This window comes from Lichenostomus cassidix, chromosome 4 (assembly GCF_008360975.1).
Source record: "Lichenostomus cassidix isolate B80296 chromosome 4, HeHo_3.0, whole genome shotgun sequence".
NCBI lineage: Eukaryota > Metazoa > Chordata > Aves > Passeriformes > Meliphagidae > Lichenostomus > Lichenostomus cassidix.
In genome coordinates, this window is record NC_139484.1 from 42,126,622 (window position 1) to 42,143,870 (window position 17,249).

Genomic DNA, 17,249 nt, shown 5'->3' on the forward strand with positions numbered 1-17,249 from the left:
ATGATCTTGGCCTAGAGCATGCATGAACTCAAGTGCTGATGTGACTGTCATGCTCTTCTGCAAAATGAAATAATTATTGCTGCTAATTAGGCAAGCAATTTTTATCTCTGTATTGTTTTTAGATAACAAAATATACTTAATAAGGAAACAGAGAACACATCAATTGTGAAGTCAAAACACTTTGCGTATAAAACTTACTTAAGAACAAGTCATTCCTGCAGAAGTATGTATTGAAATAATTTTGGTGTCCAAAGTATTTATTTAAATAATTTTGGTGTCCACTGTGGGATTGTTTTAACCTATTTATTTTATTTCTGATACCAGGTCAGCAAGAGTAAAACCAAAGACCACAAAGTAAAAATACCACAATGCTCTTCCTAGTGTTCTGAGAATATGTAAGCAAGCCAGCACAGAATGCTTTACTTATGTTTAATTTTCCTGCAAGTCAGAGAACAATACAGGCCTGATATGGTTCACAACCTAAGTTCTATGCAGCTCAAGAATTTATGCAAAATGTGACTGGAAACCTAAAGCTCTCAGATAATCTCGATCTACCATATGTCTTAAACAAACTTGTTCAAACTTTCAGGAGCAAACACCATGTGAGTCACCCTTGCTTCTCTATGCAGCATCTTGTCTTCAGCTACAAACTACCACAGACAACCTCATAGAATCCTTTCTTCTCATGTAAGTAGCGTAACACAAGTTTGCCACTGCTCCACCTCCACACACTCTAAGAGGTGTTTCAAATACAATGGTCTCACTCATTATTTTCCTAGATGTTGTGTTGCACCAACCATATATTTCCCTGAGCAGAAAATCATGAAGCTATTGTATGCAAACTGATGTAAACATGAAGTATAGCAATCTCTACTGCACTGAAAAAGAAGTTGGGAAACAGCAAAAACAGCACCATGAGATTATGAGGAACAGCAACTCACCTTTGAGGCTTCCTTGGGAGATATTTTAATCTTTTTTCATAATAACTATTCAGGCCAATTTGGATTTGGGGCACTGAATAAAACTAACAGAAAGGATAAGAAACATGTCAAAGGATGGCAAGGGTACATAGGCTACCTTAAAACAATGAAAACCTCAAAGCAGGTCTATTAAAATAGCAAGTCTCCCCACAAATGATGTTTTAAAAACCAGTAATTTCTATTTCTCTGGACTTCTCCACTTGACAGTGAATACTATAATTGCAAATTTCATAGCATTTCTAACCAAGCACCATGTACTTCTTGGTAATTCATATATCTGAATTTGGAATATGGAAACTTTTTACCGATCTAGTTTGAGATAACTGCAATTTTTGTCTTACTAGTTTGTCAACATAGAAATTTACCTAGTTCATACTCATGCCTTATTGAAAAGTATGGGTTTTTTAAAAAAAAAAATTCATAGATGTAGGATTCACCCTCTACAAACAGTCCTGAAGGAAACCTCCATCCAGCTCAGGACTTCCCTCTTCGCTCAAGATGAGACCTTGTTCTGCCTGTAGAAGAGCCTCCCCTTACCAGAAAGTGCCTAGGAACCGTCTTTGAGTCTTTGTAAAGAAAGAGGGTGGACACAGGTTGGTTAGCCGTGCATAGAGTTAAGGCAACGAGATTTTCTGAAAACATTGCTGAGGAAAAACAGCTACCATAGAACATATAAATTACTATGCGCATATTATTCACATAACAAACCTGATGTTTCATGACACTTCTTCAGTATTACCCTTAAAGTTCTCCCTCTCTTCAAATCCTTGCAGCAAGAACGGACCAACTGAAATTCTGCAACCGATTGCATTCACCACTCCTTTAGACCTTAAAGTTAGACTGTCATTACAAGGATCAAATATACTGCCTAGTCATCTAAACTACTGCTTCCAGAAAGCATTGTACCTTTGAAAAGAATCACACATGCATGCTAATTCTATACATCCACAAGATTTTCATCTAATTCACAGTGCTGAAAGTATTTCATGGCAAGTTACATCTCATTGTTTTCCCTCAACTGCATGATAGTCCAAAACCATTCAAGGGCAAAATAAAATCAATATTACATCAAATCACTCATAAATAGTGTATTCAGAGGAATTAATTTAGGTCCTCATGGGAGTAATCAGATACCTTCACCAGAAATATTACAATTTCCTTAAATAATATGGAGATGTTTCTCAATCTAAGTAAACTGAAAAAAGGACAATAATGATCCCTTCCAAATTCCATTTCAATTACTATTACCACAATGCACATGGTACTGCACAAAATAAAATAAGCACAATCGCTTTCCCATGTTGTCAAGCAGCTTGCAATCCAACTCCAGGCAAAGAATTAACTAACCTCAAACAAAATGGGCAAGGAGCAGAGACCAGCTACATGAATTCACAGTGCTATAGCACTTATAATTCACAGCTTATCCACATCATTCACTGTTTCTACACTAAAGGAAATGAAGATTAGATTGCACTGAATCCAACTCCCTCCCTCTAAAAAAGTCACCTAAAGCATAATGTTCTTAAAAGAAAAAATAAATTTATTCCATGTGTTTATAAAAAAAAAACAAACCTGGAAAGCAAAAACACAGGTGAAGTGAATTTGTATTTTAAATATAGATGATGGAAGAAAAATCTGGCAAAATTACTTGGAACAGTTTGTCTTTTCCTTCAGTCCAATCTCAACTGACAAATGTTTCCTAGTTAAGCTCTCTGCAGAAGAAAATTTATTTATTTGCATTTTGTCAGTTGACACCTTTCTACATTTTGTTGCCTTGCTACAACATATAAATTCATATAAATTCACAAAAATTCCAGTAATCAGTAGATGGGATTAATGTAATCATCCCTTTATGGTAGTGTATCTGACAAAGTAATTTTCAGAAATGAGTGAGAACAGAAATTTAGTGAGAACACCTGTGCAGGAAAACTCTAAAAACTGATGTTACCATCACAAAGAGGAAAAACTGCTATTAGTGATACAGGGAACTACAGCATAACATTGAATCACCAACACTGACTCTGCCTGTTTTGATTACTTATCAGAAACAGCAGATGTGTGCACTCCGCTGCATTTCTGATGAGTTGTCACAGGGAACTGAGGGCACCAAACCCCACCTTTCTCTAACTGCATGGAGATCTTTATGGGTCACCTACATTAATTACTGGGTGTGGTAGGAAAAGGTAATTGCAAAAGTGAAATGGAAGAACCAGAACCAGTGAACAAACATGATGATAACATGATGGTTTATATATGATTGTTTCCCTTGTTTGGTTTTTTTTCCTGTGGCTGGTTTACTTCTACTTGTCAGATACATGCAGCCATTCAGACACTAATGAGAGCCTATATACTTCCAAACTAAGTGTTGTGGAACTCATCCTATGGCCTGGATTTTTATGTAAATTAGTTTTAGATAATGTTTCTAGAAGCCATAACCCAAACTAGGGTAAATAGCTGTCATCAGAGCAGTGGTGTTACTATTCCACACCATTCAAAAGTTCACTGCTGTCTGGGCAACATTTTGAGAGGCTCCATCTGTCATTGGGATTCTATTAAATTTACAATATGTGAATGGAGATATACTTTATTTGTGAGGACCTCTGTTATTACGTTTAACCATAAAATATGATACTCCAGTTTCTTGCTTAATTCTTCATAACAGACATTGTGGGACTGCTTACATATATTCCCAACCATCATACATATACATGGCAGAATATGCAGCCTAGGATAGAATCTTTACAGCCACAGTAAAAGAAGGATGGACATGACAATTGTCTATGTATGCTATTCCAGTAGCACCTCTCCTCTAGTTACACTCAATAAACACAGTCTCAACACCAGCCATTAAACTGTCAATTTTTCAGACGGTCAAAACCTGCCCACCCTCATTTCTACAGGGGGTCAGCTCATGGTCAAGTGAGAAAGAGGGAGATTCACATATGTAATTGCTGTAGACCATTTACTGGCATTAAGAGACCTGCAACAATCATCTTGGAACCAGAATGCTTTATTTGAAGTCATTTCTTCTCCAGTTGTGTATAAAACAAGGTGCCCTGAGCTTATCCTGTGGTCAGCCACATGCAATACGTCTCCCATCAGTATCCTACATCCATTCAGAAATCTCTTATTCCACACATATGCAATCCTATACAGGAACTCATGAAGACCACGACACTCAGCACATTTCCAATGATCTTCCCCTCGGAATATGTCTACTCTGACAAATTACAATTTTGAGATCTGGCAAGATAATACTGTGGATCTTGGATGATTGTCAGCAATGACTAAACTTAGGAGTCCCAAAAGCCACTTTTACTAGTACCCTTTATAACTCTCACTGGGGTTGCAGTGGCAGATCACTTACACAAATGCTTTTCCCAGCAGAGAGTAGGACACATTTGTCTTTTTCTGAAAGCTCAACTCTTTGCTTCCAACAGCCCTGTCAGTTGACTTACCAGGATCAAAACTTTGTTGCATTAAAACATCATAAAATGCCACATCTGAAGAATCAAAGCTGCATTTCAGTAACATCACTTAGACAGAAGATTACTCCATGCACGAATAATCTTCATCCCAACAAGTGGAAAAAGAGTAAAAATGCATGCCATTCATACAAAACTTCACTGCACTTTTCGTAAGATATCAGTATGGCCTCATGCCTCTGTGAGGTTGTTTTATTTCTGTGCTAATTTGTATCAGAACTCAGTGAATTCTAGAAGAATTGTGTGGACAGAGGTAGAGTCAAATGGAATCAATTGCAGCAATGGAGATCTGCTTACAGGAGCAGGGCAGGCAGGCACCATGTCTTTTTCTGTCAGAGTATGTAGCACGTTATAGATGTCAATGAAAACAAACTTAGCTTTTGTATAGGCCTGATGTCTATTTTTACTGTCAATGTTTTAATGCCATTTGCTAACACAAACCAGAACTCAAAACATTTTCCACAGTGTGTAATCCAAATTCTAATCCAATACCCACTGTGTACTGAGTCTGCACAGTGTCTACAGGAACTTTTTATAGAATGGGTTTTGTCTTTCTAGCATAAACAAACTACCATCAGCTTATTTCAATATATACAAATTCTATATACCATGATCCCTTGTCTTACCTCCTCCACCTCTGAAACATCTGAATACCTCAAAATATATTTGGGTTGATTTTAAGGGGTAGAATATAAGGAGAAAATTTTGAAAGCTTCTAAAATAATCTTGGGTACTAACAATACTTGAAGCAGAGGGTAGGTTTGAAGAAAGTCCTTTCACACCTTAGGCCAAACTTCAGGAAACTTCTTTTCCTTTCACAGGTAAGATGCTGGAATGATATGCTAAGCACCAGCATGAAAACCAGCAGAAACTACATGTGCTTCCCCAAAACTAATATAATTCAGCCAAATTAATGGAGTTGACCCAGACCCTGCATCAGATCAATAATGCTCTACCATTCAAATGGTATCACAAATCTCAACTGATACCAAATAATTTAAAGAGAAGGATTATGTTCTGCTGCTTCTGATACCTTAAATTTTAAACTTATTTTATTGGACTAGTTTTCTCCAGCTGTCAGTAGCATTATATGTTGGGTGACATACTTCAAACACATTTCTACATTTAAGCATGCAAAGTTGGCAGAAGGGAACAATCAGATGTTTCCAAAACTTGTTATAGCACATTTAGGGACCTGCACCCAGTTCGCTGAAATGCGATTTCCCCAGCTTCTCAAAACGCCCTGAAGAACTGGGGTTGCACTGGGACTGTGTGCTTTGAGTCAGCAAAGCCCTGCTCGGGCAGCACTGCACGGACAGCACCTCCCGGCAAAAGCAGCGCCTTGTCACAAACACAAGGAGGGGCGTTTCACCCACCGGCGCCTCCAAACCTTTGCAGCAGCAGCAGATTCTGCCCCAGGAGCAGCACACAAGGTCTCACACGTGCTTTTCCCCTTTGCCCGACACCCACTCGTGCCACATCCACCCGCGCTCCCCGCTGCAGCAGCCCAGCGCCGGCGCCACGGCCACCAGGGCCAGCAGGGCAACGCCGGCTCCGTTTGTCCGACGGAGGACTTTAAAAAGCAGAAGTCCTCGGCTTCTCTCCCCGAGCAAGCCGGCTCTAGGAATAGCTCCTGGGAATAGCTCCCCTCCGGCCGCACAACGGAGGCGCTCGCCTCGCTGGTTGTGGGACCTGCGACCCATGGGCGCCACGTCCCAGTCAGCCGAGAGGCCCCGGCAGCGGCGCTTTCCAGCCCCTCGCCCACCCGGTCCCGAGGAGGGAAAGGCGGGAGAGAGGAGCCACTTACGCGGCCCGGCCCGGCTCCGTGCGGCGGCGGGCGGTGCGGTGCGGTGCGGTGGCGGGGCTCGCTGGGCAGCCAGAGCTGGGACGCTGCTTCCCTCACGGAGCCCCCAGCACGGCCTTCCCACGTGCGGCCCGGCGGAGTGCGGCCGGCCAACCCCGGCACGCCAATCCCTTCCCGCCCTTCCCTCTTCTCCTCCCTGTCCGAGCAGGGCACTGCGCTCGGCTGAGCGGCGCGGGGGCGCGGCGGCTCTGGGGATCTTCCCTAAAGGGTCGGACCGCGTTCCCCGCCGTGTCCCCCGGGGAAGAGAGGCTGGGCAGCCCCGGCCCGCGGTCTCAGAGCCTGTGCAGACACCCCCCACCCCTCACAGACCCCTTGCACCTCCGCAGGACCCTTGCACCCCGGGGCGGCTGGGTGCCTGCCCTGGCTTTGCTCTGGAGGAGCGGCTGCTCCCGGGCCGGCCGCTCCCGAACGCCCTTCGCCGCTTGCTGGCTCTGTTTTGCGGGGCACCTTGCAGGAGCATGTGGTGGGATTTTGTCAGGAAATTCCAGGCAGCGGCGGGAACTCAGAATATTCTATGTGATTCTATGAATACATAAAATCCTTGGGCATACCTTTACAAATTTTGGGCATGGATGTGCTCGTCTCTTTCCTGTTATGTTGCCATATACGGTGTGTGTGTACATCTGTAAATACATACGTAACAGTGTGCATGTACTCACACACGTGTATCCCTACTGTAGGCTTTCAGGAAACAGGGCTTGTTCCGTGGACATCAGAGCTAATGATACAGTTGACTCGTGTAAAGTCAAAAAAGTCTTATCTTTGAATGTTTGTATGACATTTTTAAACGAGACTTAATACCCAAACCTTGTGCTACCAGCAGATCATATGTAACACTTCACTGCTGAGATAAATGCTTATGTAAATTGCTATGAACAGGCCTTCAAGTCTGCTTGTGATAATATTTAAAGAAGACCAGCAATCACATATCATCACCAACTATCCTCAGTTCAAGCTAGTTACTGAGCTTATAGTATTCAAAAAATTAAGCTAACACATTTCCATAGAGATTTCATACCAGCCCTACAGTGCTTCTACCCACTCCATATCTACATCATTTCCTGAAGAGACTAATGCCATGTTCTGTCCAGGATGTAGGCAAAAGCCTGTGAAGGTCTGGAACATTTTCAGCAGTCCCAGATTTCTACCTTTTTTTTGACTGAGGACTTACAGATTGAATATATGCCCTTCTGTTTAATTTTTCTTTTTTAGTTTAAATGTTGTTTGTTCTTTGAGCAAGGAGCTTTCCATCTTAAATATAATAGCCTTTACTGATAAAAAATTATTAGTGTAGGCTTTAGATATATTACTAAAGCATTTTTCTTCTATGAAGACTCCACCTGAAGCAGTTGTGTGTATGTTCCTGTCTTTGTCTGTCAATACTACCTGCAAAGTGTGAAATTAAATATTTACATTCAGTATTAATGGGGTATTAATGGGGTATTATATCAGCTCTAATTATACTACGTTGCTCTGTTAACAACTGCAATGTCTGTCTCTGCTCTCTCAGTCACTGCGGCACTTTGAAATGTTGACAGATCCGTAACTAGTTTTATAAAAATTAGCCAAGTGTCACAAACAGTAGCAAGCATGTTTCTGGGTCTTCTGATAGTCGTGTAAAGCCACAGCTTTCCTATTCTTCAGCAGTAAATACTTTCCTGATGACTGTGCAGCCATAGTAAAGTGACTCTTTTTGGAACAGTTCCCATTTTGTAGGTGTCAAATTCAGGTTGTCAGTCTTCAATTTATCGCTAGCAGCTTGTAAATGTCTCAGTTCTGAATCAAATGTTTGGTATGTACTAATGTGCTATGTAATTAAAGCAAATAGCAGTTGATCCAATTTTTGGTTTTGCAGCCTCCCAGGAAATGCATTTATCCAAGCTTAACTATTCTGTGACTCTATCCTATAGTCAAACGTGCATTTGCAGCTCACAAACACTCAGTCCAGCTTTAAACCAGCTAGATCAGAAACTAGTTATGAGGTTCATTGCTGATATCAAACATGCCCAAGAATTTTTTTGTGGCGTTGCGTCCCCGAAAAGCAGCCGAAAGCCCCAAAGCCACATGGAAAGCCAGTCGGCTGCACCGTGACGCGCGCTGGGCTGTGCAGGAGCCGGGGAGCACTCAGGGGTGGTGCAGGGCTCAGGGGACAGAAGCTCAGCGGGAAATGAGGTGGGACAAAGAAACATACAGACACAGTCTGTGGCCTTCCAGGGAATTTATTAGGATCTTCGGGTGAGGGTCCAGGGACGGCAAAGGGGGACAGGAAACAGGGGAAGGGTGGAGGGGCTGAAAACCCATAGACTGCGACCTCGGGCACACGGTGGCAGGGGATTATGAGGGAAGGGAAAAGGGGAGGAGTTAGCTCCAGAGAGCCAACCCGGGAAAGTCCGAGGGGAGAAGAACAGGGGTACACACCAATAGACTTCTGATAGGGGAGGATGCATCATTCAAAAGAACCAATAACATACAGAGCTAAGGAGAACAAAGGAGAAACCTCTGGAACACAAGCCACATAGGGAGAGGGGGCAGGGGAAAAAGCAGAACCACTGATACCCACACTGCTACATTTTTTCTCAGTTTGCCAAATTTTTCTGGGTATGTTTGGAGTCAGCAATGAGGTCCCTATTTCCATGACTACAGGAAATAGACAAGAATTAGTTCAGGTGAATGACATCCCTGCTGCCATCACTGCGCTGTTGGACACTGCCTGGACTGGTGTATGAAAATACTCATAAGTACCTTTGTTGTCCTTATTGAGACTAGGACATTGTCCATTTCCTTTTAAAAGTAACTTAAATTCCATCTTTAACCTGGCTAGGTTTTGCCTTTCTCTTTCTACAGGGAAACTTTCAGAACTGTAAATCTGGAAGAAGTCAGACATCTATAAATCTGGTTGAGTTCTCATTCTGTGAGTCTCTTGCTTTTATCATTATGCACAGGGCCAATCTGACAAGATAAGAAGAGCAGAAACATATTTGAGGGGGTGACTATTTAGTGACTTGGCACTTCAAAAGTGAATTTATGACTATAAATTGAACTATTCTCTGTTTGTTTACAGAAAAATAATCATGGACCATTCTGTTAAACGGTCATGTTGTGTTCCCAAGTTGTTGGACTACTTTTACATTTAAATTCTCATTAGAATTTTTCATCTTTCCTTTTCTGAACATTTCAGGTACAGTGTCATCAGCCTGCTAAGAGACAACTACATCAGCAAGGTAAGCAATACAGCAAAGATTTTTTTCACAATACACATCAGTTATTCGGAGAAATCACGTCATTAAAGGGCAACCTATTCAACCAAAACATTGGCAATCAGAAAGTTATTTGTCTTTGCCCTTGCCCTTGCCATATGTACAGAACAACAGTTCAGACTGAATGTTCTAATCCATATCAAGAAATTATGTATGTGATACATAAAATCTTCTGAATACTACTGAAGGGTAATTTTTGAGTAACTGGATTTGTAAACACAAATGTTTTATTAAGTGCTTTATATACTACATTACTTGTCAGAAGTCAGATGCTAAAATAATTAAGCACAACAGAATAAATTAGCGTGATCAAATCTGTGATACAAGATAAATTTTGTGAAATTTCCAGTTACCCAGCATATTCTTGTTGTACTGTATTTGCTGTTATTGCATGAATATGAAATGACCATTCTCCACCACATTCCTTAGCTGATAAATGTAAGGAAATTTTTATTATGTGTACAAAATGAAGGTAAAAAATATTACTTATCTTCTTTCTTTCTCCCATTCCTCATCTTCTACCTGAGTGAAGTATTTGAAATGTAAGACTGTGTTCTCATTTTGAAAATTCTAGTATTTTCCTCTCTTAATGTATTCCTTTCACCTTCCTGCTTTTCACTGGGTTTTCCTCTTTAGTTGTTTCCATTCTGAGTATTTATTGTCCTGCGTCCCCTACTGACAGGAGGAAATATTGAAGAGGTAGTGCTAATATAGTTAATGAACATATAGTAAACTTAATATCTAGAAGTTTAAACATGTACATGTGAGTTGTGCTAGCTGGTGATCTGGGGGAAGGAGGCTAAGCTCTAGCCTCCTCCCTCTTCACCACCTAGCTCATGGCAAAGTTATTCATAGACAGTGGTTCTTTGAGGAATGTAAATGCTGTAAAAATGAAGGCATTCTTCCTTGAAAACAGGTTAATGCTGATATGGCCGTGAAAGAATTATGTAGCAGCACACAAGCTTCATGTTTTGGCTGCCTGGAATACATCTAGCCATTAAATAACAAAGGACTTTTATTATGCAGGATAGATTGTCCTTTAAACTTTTAAAATACAAACAAAGGGGAAAAAGTTTGCAAAGAAAAAAACAGACAAGAAGTATTTTTAATCTGTGGTAATAAATAAAAACTACTGTATTTTATTAGACTGAATGACAACAAAAGGGCATTTAAATAAATAATAAAAAAGTAGTGTATCTCTGTAAGTAATTAATAACTCATTTGCAGAGGAAAAAAGAAGTATGAAGATTTAAAACAATATTTACATGAACACTGGATGACAATTTTTAACAGTTGGGGATTTATTTTCTTTAGAGAACTCGGCTGCGTAGAGTCAAAAATGAAGTATTGCTTTTTCCCAGTAGGAAAAAAGTTCTAGCAGGACTTGAGCCTCAGCGGCCTAAAGCAGGCTTGCCATTTGAGACTTCAAGGGGTGTACCAAGGGGAGTGTAGGGGGAGTGGCAGAGGAGCTGCAATCATCTCCTGTTTTCCAGTGAACAACACTGAGGTAACTAAAAAATACCTCCAGCAACCTGTGGCAAGCCTCGGGCACTGAGCAACTGAGGCCACGTCAATGAAACTTTTATAAGCAGAAGGAACGCGTGCCAAGAAACGTGCCCATCCTCATCAGCAAAGAAAACATACCTTTTGTTTCAGTTACCAGCAGGTTGCTTACACATTAACCACTGCTTAACAGTCTCTGTTCACACCATGTTCGCTCAACATGTTCTCTTCTGGGATCAGAATTTGCTTAAGTACTTAGGGTTTGATTAGCCATAATGAATCACATGAGTTGCCTCACTAAGATAGTATTATGTGATCTGCTGAAGCTGAACTGGCAGCATGAGTTTTGGCCCATTTAGAGAAAGAAATATGCCTTATGGGATTGTGAGGGTTGGCTTCTTTTCATCTCTTCTACTTTTCCACATGACCTGTGCATCAAATTGACACCTTAACTTGTCTGATAGAAGTTAAGGAGGTAATCTCTTAAATTAAGTTAGGGTAGTGATTTTGGGTTTGACTTTCTAAGACATGAAATAGCTGCAAGTTTTTCAGTCTGATCTATGTAGAGGTGTTAATTAAGTTCAGAAATTGTATGCACTACTTATGCATTTATGCATCACATGCATTAGTCATTGGAGTTCTGCACAAAATTAGCATCTGCCAATGCAGGCTTGACAGGTATGGGGAACAGCAGAAAGAAAACTAAAATATTGCAGCAAAATTGAAATTCTGAAGCTTAAACTGGAACTAAATATAGTCCTGTAAAAGTGGTGCTGTTGGGTGCTGTTATTATTATCAGTTCTGCAAGCTCAGAATTGCTGCTGAACCACAAACTTTTATTCTTTCCCAGCATCAACAGAGCCCGTGGTCTGTATGACTTAATGTCCTCAAACAGTCAACTTGGTTTAGAGGGAAGAAAGTACCTTGCCTGTGATTTATACAGAAAGCTTGAATAACCAGATAAAGATGCTGTCTCACTGAGCTTCTGGGATTCATGAAAAAAAAGTTCACCCTTGAGAACAAACCTCTGTGTGAAGGTTTGTATGTTTCTGTGTAAAGAATGCTCATGTTATCTCTTAACAAACAAGTCTTTGATTCTAGATTCTCGTGACTATTTATATAGAGCTTTGTTTCTCTGCTGTTGTATCTTTCCTGACATGTGAACTTGGTTCTCCAAAGGTCTGGAGGCACTTTAACACTCCATGCCAATTGTTCACTGTAGACACATTGTGAGAAACATGAGCTTCCTTACACGTTTCAGTCAGATAGTTAATTTTAATGCCAAAGGCAATTCTACATCAATAACACTGGTCTTTAATTAATTAAGAGTCTATTGCTTTGATGCTCATTATGCATTTTAGTTTCAGTTCAGCAGTTTTAGACTGTATGCTAGAGCTCCTGCTTATCACAACCTCCAGCTCTCCTAAATCAGTTTCTGGTCTTCAGGATGTTTCTGTCACTCAGAAAACTGACCAAAATTTTTTAAAAATCACTTTTGAGAATAAAGTAATACTTTGAATCAGCTTTCCCAGGAAGATTTCACTGACCTTTGGGTTGCTGTGTAGTCCCCCAAACAGCTATTCTTCCCCTTCTCTGTGGCTGAAGATGTGAGAGAAGAACTTCCCACAGGAAAAGGGTGGGAAAGAGCAGCCAGATGTGAAAGACTTAAACAGCCCTTCTGCCCTTGGAAAAGAAGGAGTATAAATATATACTGACACATTTTTAAGTTCAGCATGGTGGGAAGGAAGTTCTCTGAATCATTCAGTCCCAGTCATACCACTGGGGAAACCACAATGTCAGCACACTCTGCTCCATCTCCACATAACAACAGCATTCATTAATTACTCAAATATTCCCTGAGGAAAATAATGTTTACATCTGGGGTTTGTAATTGACTACAGAGATGCCACAGATTCTATTACTAGGTACATCGTGCATGTCCTTGCTCATCAGTGTTTCTATGTGTATACTTTATATCTAAGTATATATTACCCATATGTGTACTCTGAAGCTGATTAAAATGACAACATGTTTGAAGCTTTTTGATGAGATTAAGCTAAATGTTTAAGTGGTAAGGAAGAATGCAAAATTTTGTATATTGCACATAATTTTTCTTCATGATTTAGAATATTTGCTCTTTTGAATTTTTTCTTCAAAGAAAAATATCACCTAGATAACTTCCTACAACTGCCTCTGGATTTTGCTTTTGATCTTTTTGTTCACTGTCTCTTCTGAGCAATACAATAGAAGGTACCGACAAAATGGTTGTATTGTTCCACTCCTGCAGTTACTGTTCTTCAGTAAAAGATGACATGATAATTGAAAATGTATCCTGCAAAATTCTTAGAACCCACCAGAGTAAAGCTGGTAATAAATCTTGGTTATTGTTCCTACAATGGATTTTTATCCACCACCTTTCTGTACACTGCTATTTATTTTCTTGAATAAAATGTATGAGTCATGCAACATTATTTTCTTCTTTTAATACCTGAAATGTGCTGAGTTTAACTGAGCAATAAATGATAGAAGACTTTGCTTTTCTCATTACATCGATACTTATACTTTATCTCCTCTAGCCACTCACATATGTACCTACTGTCCTTCAGGATGAGGGGAGGTAATGTCACTCTTTATGCTGAAGGAAATCTGTTCTTAGTACTTATTAAATTCATTATTCAGTGTAAGAGACTAGTGAAAAATGAGGACCTGTATCTTCTCCTGGGCTTAAGTCTGTTAATTCTGGAACTCTGCTAAGTTTCTACTGGTCTCTGAAACACATACAAGAGCTGAGGCTCTAGACAAAATTATGAGTGCTTGTCTTAACCAAATATGCTTATTTGAGTAAAATGTTTTCCTGGATGTAGACTGTAATTGGGAGTGGAAGAAGCTTATTTGAGTTTAGAGTTGCAAGCACTGACAAGGTAGAGGATATGATTATAATAGTGTTATAAGACTGGTTTTGTCCCTTATGTTGTATTAATTTTAAAGGTAACTTATCCAGTGATTCAAAAAGCATCCTCAACATAATGGGCAGAGAAGCTGAGATTAAATTTCTCTGTTCTCACTGAATTTCTAATCTTCCAAATTAAGTTTGCTTGGTTTAACACATAAATTAGTTAAAATATTTTATATGAATATTTTTGCATGTAGTAATAAAATTATTGGTTTAGCCCCCTTGATTGGTTAGTGGGCTATACTTGCACAGATACACAAAAATATATGTGCATTTGCTTAATACATTAGTATATATCTAAGTTTGCATTATAATTTCTTATTCTTTGGCTGATCTTTACATTTGTTAAAATGCTGATGCACATGATGCCATATAGTAAGATTACTAAGTACATGGAAACTGCAGATAAATGTCTTGTCAAAGAACTGCCAGCTGGCACAGGACAGTTGCCCTCATCAATCCTGCTTCAAGATGTATATATATTATACTGAAATCTGCTGTGTGAATACTCAGAAAAGCTGTTTATTACAGCAAATATAAAGCTGATAGGAGCTTTAATTTGCAGCATATATTTAAAAGGCTAAGTTTTGGGAAGATAGAGGAAATGTTTAGGCTGGCAAAAGAAGATGTTGGCAAAAGAGGATGTAGGCACAAGAAGCCCGTGAATACATTTGGCTGATATGTATGAGTCTGTATCTAAATTTTTTTGTAGTAGTGGTGTATGTGGAGAGGGGAATAAAGTAATTGTTTTCAAAATGGAGGTGGCTGATTTATGAAAATCATATAATGGAGTAGTTCACAATAGCTTCAGGATGATCCAGAAGGTCCTCTTCATTCCTTTGTCTTTCTAAAAGAGTGGATGCATTTTAATTACTGAAGTAGTTTTGGAGAACACTGTCTATGTTTGTTGCATTGCCTGGGAAACATTAGGCCTCAGCACAATGATTTAGAGACAATTTGTATTTTTATTTTTTATGTATGCTTTTTGTAAGAATGAGAACACATGGATTGGATTTATTTGCCAATTAAAGGGAGTGCAGGAAAAAGAGGTTGTGTTAGTAATACCCAAAGCAGCAAGATATCCAACACAGAGCAGGACTAAACTTGTTACAACAAGACAAGTTGGCTCTAAATGCTAAGACACAACTTACCACCCTGTAAGTGCCTTTTAGACACAGACTGTACTGGTCTAAAAGCAATTATTTGCAGGGTAATTTGTTCATGACTGCTCACTGTCAGATATAATATAGAGCATGACCTATTAATCCTGGTATTGAAAACTTTCCAGTCCCAAGTTTTGTGGTATCCTCTTTGCTTAAAAATAGCTGATTTCTAGAGCAAAAGCTAATGGCAAAGGCTAAGGTGCAGTTTGTAGTCCTGCAGCTATTATGGTTCACATAGTAAGTGTCTGTGAATATAAAGGTCAGAAAACTTGCTGCTCCCTCCCTGTAACTTATGACTTAGTCTTTTCCTAAGAAATTCTGCATTACGCAAATTTCACAAAACTGAGGAGCTGTGTTCAACATAGATACTTTAGGCTACATGCTAAAACAGAGTCACTCATCATAACCAGAGTCATATGAGCAGTTTTTTTGGTCACTGTAGTACAAAAACTCTGAGTTAGCCCTCTGGAAAGGTTTTTCAGAGCTTCACTGCACTGATGTTAAGAGATATTCCTGTTTCATCCTCAGGTGAATCCACAGTCAATTTTTTTTGGTTTTGGGGTGTTAGTACTATCCTCTGGTTGGAATAACCTCCTGCCTCCCTCTCCCCCTCTCCTTCTCAAGTATCATATTCTCTCTCTGATTTCATTTTGCCAGGCTCAATATGCAAAAAGCTTTCAGTCTTCTCTTGAGTAGTAGGTTCTTCGTATCCCTGATCAAGCTAATTGTCTTTTCTTACACCCATTCAAGGTTAGTTCCTATTTCTTGAATAATAATCAAAGAAGAGTCAAACTGCTAATACTGAACCCTCAATATGGCAGATTTTTAGGCATTTGGTAAGAAAACATTACAAAAAGCTCAAGCAGTGGAAAGTGAAAAAGAAACTGGATTTCATAGTGAAACCATTAAGTTTTACCTCTGGCACTGCTCAAGTGAAAGGGAAAGTAGCTGCAGTAGAAAAAAAGAAAATGCATATTGTTTGGTTTACTAAAGTAACTGGGTTCAGGAAGAGGAATAGAATTGCTCTGAGGAACACCATCTTGCGTCATTCCCTGGTCTCTAGTAGATGTTGTGCTCACATTGCAGCTTGTTGTTTAGGTGAGGGTCTCACTTGCTCTTTGCAGCAGTCAAATACTACTGGAAACTTTCTCTCTCCCTCTCTCTCTCTCTTTTCACTCCACCCCCTGCCCTTAATCCCATTGCCATATTCACTGCCTTGAGATGTTAGTAATAAAGCTGACTGCCTTTAATAGTCAGATCAGGTACAGTTTCCTGACTACTATAATTTCTATAAACTCTCCAGTTTTGTGGGAAAAATCAACCATCAGAGTACATAGAAATTTGCCAAAAAACCCAAGAAAGCCGAAAAATTGAATAGAATTTCAAAAAAATAACAAAAAACTTAAGGTTTTCTGTATTGCTAGGCACATTTCCAACACATCTCTCTATTCAGTGTGGACTTTCCCATGCCCAGTATAGAAGCCAGAAGTGTTACTGCACATTAATAGTTAGCCTCTACAAGCTGTGTCAGTCTTCTTGTCCACAGGGACTGATGATCACATATGGGAGTGGGAGTGGATCTGGCAGTGCAATGTGGGAGCCAGCTCCTCTCAGAGAAATCAGAAAGTGGTGAAGGTCATCCAAAAGTGGCTCAGACTATCATTGTCACTTCAGCTTGCTAGAGCAGCTTCCCACTGAATTTGATGCTGAGTCTTGCCCAGCTTGTTATCAGAACACTTTGACAGGACTGAGATTCAGCAATGTCAGAGAGATGGATCAATGTTACTCCTCTTTTACACTACACATAACATTAATGCTATAGAACTGCAGGCTTCTTACTTAGCCAGTCCTCCTCTCTTGTCTTCTTCAGAGCATCAGTCAGAGCAGCAGTGTAATGTACATGCACTGAATGGTTCCCTCCAGCCTGCATTGAGTACCTGTGGAGTTTGCCAAATCAGCCCCTGAAGTTCTGGGCCTAAAGTGGGGTTGTGTGAACTGTGTCATGGATGGATTTGCTGCAAGATAGTTGTTTTTTCTCTCCTTT

At 39.8% G+C, this 17,249-nt stretch overlaps 1 protein-coding gene across 3 annotated transcripts in view; it reads right to left on the minus strand.

The window, feature by feature from the left end:
* Positions 1-6,397, minus strand: part of SLC7A2 (solute carrier family 7 member 2) — a 50,809-nt gene extending 44,412 nt beyond the window's left edge. The window contains exon 1 of one of the 3 annotated variants that reach the window (XM_085058860.1): positions 6,273-6,397. The gene's annotated coding sequence lies outside the window, so the exon portion shown is untranslated. The remainder of the gene's footprint in view (positions 1-6,272) is intronic. The other 2 variants (XM_085058863.1, XM_085058861.1) reach the window with 2 other exon arrangements.
* Positions 6,398-17,249: the final 10,852 nt, after the last annotated feature.